Source organism: Microtus oregoni, unplaced genomic scaffold, assembly GCF_018167655.1.
Source record: "Microtus oregoni isolate MIOR12 unplaced genomic scaffold, Mior012 000029F_ref0000214, whole genome shotgun sequence".
In the NCBI taxonomy this organism is placed as follows: domain Eukaryota; kingdom Metazoa; phylum Chordata; class Mammalia; order Rodentia; family Cricetidae; genus Microtus; species Microtus oregoni.
In genome coordinates, this window is record NW_024543088.1 from 16,070,995 (window position 1) to 16,078,417 (window position 7,423).

At 46.7% G+C, this 7,423-nt stretch overlaps 1 protein-coding gene and 1 pseudogene across 1 annotated transcript in view; both read right to left on the reverse strand.

Annotated features, from left to right (window-relative positions):
• Elavl1 (ELAV like RNA binding protein 1) overlaps nt 1-6,979 on the reverse strand; it is a 43,789-nt gene extending 36,810 nt beyond the window's left edge. Inside the window, exon 1 of the mRNA XM_041677842.1 lies at nt 6,821-6,979. The gene's annotated coding sequence lies outside the window, so the exon portion shown is untranslated. The remainder of the gene's footprint in view (nt 1-6,820) is intronic.
• On the reverse strand, nt 657-808 carry LOC121465191 (annotated as a pseudogene).
• Nucleotides 6,980-7,423: the final 444 nt, after the last annotated feature.

Here is a 7,423-nt window from a genome sequence, read left to right on the forward strand (position 1 = left end):
CTCCAGCACGAATCCTAATACCTTTGTGATGGTGCCCTATTGAATTTTCCAGCTGGTGTCCCCAACCTGGCTTTGCTCTATGCAGGATAACAAGTTGCTTTATTTTTCAATTCTTCTCCACCATCGACATAGCCTTTATTAGTTCCTCAATTATTCTGACTTAAAATTTACTTTTTTGAGATACTGGCTGGGAAGATGGCTCAAAGGGTGAATGCTGTGGGAGCTCCTTCAGCCAATAGCCTTTAAGATACCAGCCCACTTGGGCGTGGTCTCTTTTGCTTTAAAAATCAGTGGTAGCCCTGCTCTCTCTCTCTCTCTTGCTTCCAGTTCCTCTTCCGCCTACTAGACTATGTTCCTGGTTGCACAGAGGGCTATTGTCTAGGACAGTGATCTGTAAGTTTTCCCCTTAAATAAATAATCCTTTTATTAATCATAATTCCAAACTGGTGTGGGATTGTTTTGTGATTTACGTCTACAGGTGAAGAAATTTATTTTGCTAGTCTGAAAATCTGAGTTTGATACCCAAAACATACATAAAAGTGGAAAGAACAACCTCCAACAAGTTGTATTCTGAACTCCACATGTGCGCCACATCAAAATAAATAACATAAATACAGCAAGGACTTTGAGAGTCAAGGTTAGACCTACACACATACATGGCCAAAGTCCCAACTATCATAAATTATGCAGTCAAATTTCTAGCATTTGGGGAAATTCACAGGAGTTAACACATCCCAAGGGCAATGGATGAGTCTCATCCTGGGAAAATGACCTTTTGATCATGGCATTTCCCCTATCAGTTAAGGACAGGCCATTGTTATCTAAGGGCCCCCAAACTCAGGGTTTCAGGCAACCCTGGTGTCTTACATAGCAGCAAAGGGTTACTGGCTTTCAAACTTCACCTAGAATATTACATGTGTGGAACATTTCTTTGATGTTAAAGAACAGCAGTCAGAAGCTGTTCTGTCATCTTATCAACCTATTCAGTTCCTTCCTTTTAAAAGTATCAAAAAAAGTATCTAAGATTGATTTTTAATTAAGTTTATGTATCTACATGTGGCTATGTACATGAGAGAGGAGGCCAGAAGTGTTGCATCCCCTGGAAATGGAGTTACTGGTTGTTGTAAGTTGTCTGATGTGGAATATTGTGTGCAAACTCAGGACCTCAGCAAGAGCAGAACACACGTTTAACAATTGAACCATCTCTTCAGCCCTAAAATAATTTTTAAGTTAACATACAAAATAATGGGTATCATAATGGCATTTTCATGTCCACCCGCCCCCCCAAGGTGGTAAGGACAGAACCTGGAGTCTTGAAGGCAACAATTCTATCACTCAGCCACATACAACACAGTATCTTATTTTCTCAAGATCATTATTAATAAGCACCACCCCAAAGAATAAGAGCCAACTGCAAGGAGCAAAAGATGGAAACTTCAAATGTGACAAAATGATCTTCCTATTATTTGGAACCACTTCAAGTACTGGATATACCAAGGAGAAACCTTGTTTAAAAGGATCTTGGAATTTTTGATCCTATTGCACCTTTCAAACTGTCTTATAGTTGTGTTGTGTGACATCTACCATGGTGTTCTCACCAGCAGCATATGTACTGCATATGCGGGAGAGCAATGTAGACGCCTTTATATATGACATAAAAACATACACGGATGGTGTTATCAGTGCAGCTAGTATTCATTAGGCATACATGAGAGCCAAACTTTTCAATGGTAGGGTGGGCCTTTGTAAAGGACAAATGCTAGATTGAAGACAAACACTCAAAACTCTTCATCAGGCCTGACCAGCACTACTACCACTTCTAATGAGGCTTATACTCAAATATTTCTATTTTAAAATTTTGTTTTATGTGTATGAGTGTTTTGCCTGCATACGTCTGTGCATTGGTGCCCATAGAGGTCAAAAGAGGGTGTCAGATCCCCTGGAACTGGAGCTACAGGTATTTGTGAGTCACCATGTGGGTGCTGGGAACAGAACCCAAGTCCTTTGCAAGAGCAGCAAGTGTTCTAACTGCCTTCTCTCCAGTCCCTTAATTATTTCCGCGGTTCTTTCTAAATATAAAACTCTTGAGTGTTCAAGGTGGGTGGTGGGGGTGGGGAACAAATCACCCAGGAAATGCTTTCCTGCTAGAAAAAACTGAAGCTGCCACTTGACCCCATTACAACTGCTACCCATTGAGAGTTCAGGTAGTTGGGGCACATAGAGATCCTTAATGGTCCCTGTCTACAGTCAAGAAGAAGGCCACTTGGCTGGGACAGCTCTAGTCAGCAAGTTCACAGTAGGTCAGGTGCAGAGAGCTGGGTGCCCAGTCCAAGTGCTCTACAGGCCCTAGGGACTTGGCCAGCTCCAGAGTCCTGCTAAAAGTGCCAGAGACTTGAAGTTGGTGAAGCTCTTGCACAGTCATGCACAGCAACTAAGGCACGAAAGCCTGTGGTTCTACTTCACTTCCAAAATGAATCTGTCAGCAACATCTGAAAGAGAGTGGGGGTTAGTCACTTCATTTTCTCACTGTGGATGCTACCAACTGCTACACAACACCTGTCAGCTGATAAATGTGGGTACCCTTACTCCTGAAACAAAGGTGTAACTCAGCCTGTCTCTTGTCTCACTCTTATCCAAACTTTTCCCTAACCTTGACTTACTTCCTACATTAGAACTACCACACCTCTCCTCCAATTCATCTCTTTCTATTCCTTCTACTAAATGAAACTGCAAGTTCTGCCTGAGTAACACCTGAAGACATCTCTAACTCTCCCTCCTTTCTCAATCAGGGCCCTGTCCCCTCGATCCTAGCCCAACTTCTAAACATGTCTCTAGACACAATTTAACCTTTCCCTCTAAATGACTCATTTTCCAACGTCTCCAGGCCTCTGTCTATGGTGACATGAGCCTTGCCACCAAGTTGCTATGCACTATTCTCCTGTTAATCTTTCCTCTGGCATGAAGGTTTCTTTGATGTGTGGCTGAATCCAGTCACTTCTGAGCTTGCCATTAACTCTTTTTTCTCCAGGCATGGATGCCAACCATGTGCCAGGCACAGGAACACAAAACAGAAGCAATCCTAATATCAACAGATCGGGATAATAGTTCTTGAACTAGTTGGTCCTCTTCTCTCCACAATCAATCTTCTGGAACCCCCTTGACAAGGCCCAGAAACCTAAGCCCAGCATAATTTTCTAGTTTTTATCTCCATGCTGACCCTGACGGACTCTTTTGGTCTGGCTTAACTGTGGCCATTTGCTGATTCGGGAAAGCCCTCTGTTTCTTTTATTGAAATCTGGTTAAATAAAAACAAACTCCGTAACCGATAATCATTCCATTCAATATACTGTATGTAAAGACTAACCCTCTTTTCTTGTCTCATACATTGAGTACTCTTCTCAAATCAGATTGACTTTCATTTTGAGACAGAGTTTCGTGTAGCCTAGGCTAGCTTCAACCTCCATAGACAGCCAATATGTGCCCATAATACCTGAGCACTAGGATTATAAGCACGAGACACTATTCCTGGTTTATGTGGTGCTGGGTGTTAAAATTAGGTTTCATGAATATAAGCCAAGCATCCTACCAACTGACCTACCCTCAGCTCTGGAAAGGTCATTTCTTCCCAGTAATAGAGAATAGGTCCTGGTAATTCATACCAACTTTCTTGAAGATAGAAAGGGGGTTTTAAACCACTGAGCACTGGAATAAGTACCCCCATGTGTGGTCATGGATATTCTGTCACCATCCTATTTCCTGCATTTTGCTTCAGCCATGTGCTTGCTCTCTTGTCTCCAGTTATACATTAAACTGCTCTCTCTTCCTTCTCAGGTTCTCTGTGGTCACTCATTTTTGTGGCACTCAAGTGTTGGGCAGAATCAGCCACCACTGCTCTTTCTCATGTCCAAATTCCAAGCCATGGGACTTTTGACCCTCTAATTGTGTTTCAATGCTCCCTGTCTCTACAACTGATATTCTGGGTCATATTAGCAATACTTCTAAATTGAAGGAAAGCCTGTAACTGGTTTTCTGGCTGCCAGTCAGCTCCTCCTGTGCAAATGTGACTCCCTCTGTCAATTAACATGGATCTGGAGAGGGTCCTCATAATACCGGAGCTCTCTTCCCAAAGGATCTGCTACTCACTTCATTCTCCTTTTCCAGAGTTCCATACCTGCATGGTTTCCCAAACAAATGGATGACCTGACCTCTTCTGCTCACCAAGTTCTTGAGGAGCCTTTCCCACTTGGTCTTTTACCTAGCTACTTCCTCCCAGTCCTCCTGCATCAACAACTCCAGGGAACATTCTGAGGTCCCCTGAGTTGAGTAACAGTTCCCTTTTCTGTGTTTCTACATCAGTTATGTTACTATTGCTCACCAGCCAGGCTGAAATCATCTACACACAAGTCATATACACCATGGTCTCTCCAGAGGCTAGCCTCTGGGCTAGAACACAGCTTGGGGGAGAGGAATGCAAAGGCTCACTTCCCTCTGGTTGACCAATTTCCTTAGGGCTTCTCTTAGCCAGTACCACTGCTGAGCTACTGCCACCTAGGGACAAAAGGATGGCATTGCATCTCTCACCGCTGGGCATTTAACTAGATTGAACACACTGAATGCGATTGGAACACAAACCAGGGAACAGTTGATTCTGGAGGTGGAGAAGCCTTGGCAGTTGGAGGCAGCTTCAAGCGATGTTTGTGTTCTGAATCAGGCCACACAATATAAGAAAGAGATCTTCTTCCAAGAAAAGAACAGACAGGGTTAGAGATGGTGTGTGTGGGGTGTCACCCAATGCTAAGGGCTTCTCATTTAAATCTTTAGAGCTATTCAAAAAGCCCAGCACAACTGTTGTCTCCCTGCCCAAAGACTTCTAATGAGGAGAAACACTATTAGATCTGCATCTTCAAAAGTCAACTCCTGCTGGCGTGCAAAGGCAGAAAGAAAAGCAGTGAGTGTGGGAAGCAACTGAGTAAGAACAGGAAAAAGTATGTTCTTCCATCTTGCCCTTTCTACTATTGCCCGGTGACCTATTCCTGAACACATCCAAATTTGTTTCCCTCAAACCAGCTAACTGAAACAGAAACATTTCCTATTTCTTTCAGCTTCTTCACAGACTTCAAAGTCACAGCATTAAAATTATTTTTAGATTTGTGTTTTGTCTGTACATATATGAGAACCACAGGCCTGTTTGGTGCCTGCAAGGTCAGAAGGTGTCATAGGATCCCTTAGAATGGGAGTTATTGACGGTTGTGTGCCATCGTTCAGGTGCTAAGCACTGAACACACAGGTCCTCTGCAAGAGCAACAAGTGCTCTTGTCTGCCGAGCCATCATCTCTCTAGCCCCACAGCATTTTAAAAATCAGATCTCAGCAGTTTTGTACACACATGTTCAGTGGCAATCCACTGGGGTTAGCTCGGACCTGTGCTCAAATCCTGCACTGGCCACTTCAATGCATGAGACTATCCTAAGTTTCACTTTCTTCTCTAAAATGGATATTGTAACACCTAGCTTAGGGGTTGGAGACATGCCTGCTGGGTATTAAACACATGGAACACTGCTGATAAATTCGGGTGATTATTTGTAACATCATGTATCCCACGGGTGGCATGCACAACACTGAGGTTTTCCTCACACATTCACATCTGCACAATACTTTCACCCTGCTCTTCTGCAGGTAATTCAACACCGCTTACTCAAAATCTTAAGAGCTTCCCACAGAACATCAGAACCAGGCTGGAAGAACTTTCCAGAAAGATTATTTTAGGAGTTCTCACCTCTGTGTGTGTATTTGGTGGTGGGGAGAGTGAGAAAGACCCCTAGCAACACTTGAATTTATTTTTGGTCCTTACAACTGGGAAAGTGGGAGGCAGAGATGCTAATACTTAGTGGGCAGAGAAGCCAGGCATGCCATCCAACTTCCTACCATGCACAGAGCACCCAGGCCCCCACAAACAACCATTATCTGACCTTAACTGTCTGTGGCAAAGAAGGTTAGAAAAACTTTCTCATCCGATCTTGCCCCCTTCTAGAGCACTGGCCATCGGTATCCCACATGAACGCTTTCGACAATGGAAGTTCTGTCCAGTGAAACAAAGTTCATTCAGCTGTCCTGCACACAGTAGGTGTCAAAACCCATTTTGACAGGCTTTAGCAGCAGAAGACAACAGAAAAGGGAGACTCTCCTTCACTTCCCATTGTTCAACTGCGTGCTACTAGATTTTCACTATTTATACATTATTTTACAAATGCAAACGTCCCGAGAACAGCTTTGTTAGAGATGGCGATCAATTTTTTTCCTTTTATTTTCTAGGACTTCCATACATACAGAAGAAAGGTCTGCACACTTCTAAACGGACCTCACGATCCGTCGCGCTGTATCCTGAAAAATCGGTCACAAAAGAAATTTGTGGGATTTCCCGAGGGAGCGAGTCCGTGGCCCGTGACCTCTGGGCGCCCAAGGCCCTCGCTCCTCTCTTCCGCCCCCGGATCACCGGGCTTCCGAGACTTACTATGCAGGGCCCCCCGAAGCCTCGGAGCCCGGCCCCCCAAAGCGCGTGCCCACGCCGTGTCCTTCTCCCGCCTCTCTCGCGGGAGCCCAGAGAGGAATCTGGACCGGGGGAGGCTTGTCGCCGACCAGAATCAAACCGAGTCGGTTTCCCTCCGCCTAGCCACGGCCTACACGCGCGTCTCCGTATCCAGGCCTTGCGCGGCCTGGGGCCTTCGGCCGGTGCAGGCCCGGCGGGAGCCCGCGGGACTAGGCGAGCTCAGGCTCTAGCGCGGCCTACTCTTTCGGAAGTCACCGGAGCCACCCGGCCTCACCTGAACAAGGGCGGGAAGGCCCGGGGCTCTGCTCCGGGGCGGGCGGCGCGGCGATAACGGCTCCGCACGGCCTCGGTAGCGGTGGTGGTGGCGGCAGAGCGGCTACGGCGGCGGCGACGGCGGCGGCTCCTCCTCAGCGCGCACGACCCGCTCCCTGGCCCCGCGGCCAGACACGCCCCCTTCTCAGCGCGCTCGTCTATTGGTCGGCGTCTTCGAAGAAGCGGCTCTCATTGGTTGAGATGGCTGTCGCGGTACGCTGGTGCGTGCGGCGGAGGCAGGACTTCCTGTCGGCGCCGCCTGCGAAGGGCTAAAGCGGCCGGTGGAGACGCGGAGTGGCTAACGCTGGCCGTGGAGGGCTCTAGCTGGGCCTTGGCCAGCTGCAGATGCCGATTAAGCGCGGAGGCCGAGGACTGGCTCTCTTTGTACCACGCATACCATGTGGTCCGCACCTGACGGGCTGTGCAAAGTAAGAAGTGTGGTCACCGGGAGCCCAGGCTAGGAGCTAGGATCACTAGTTCGAATCCCGGTTCCGACGGACGTTTCCGCTCTGGCTGCGGTTGAGCACCAGCTGACGTCACTACACCTGGCCTCAGTTTTCTTATC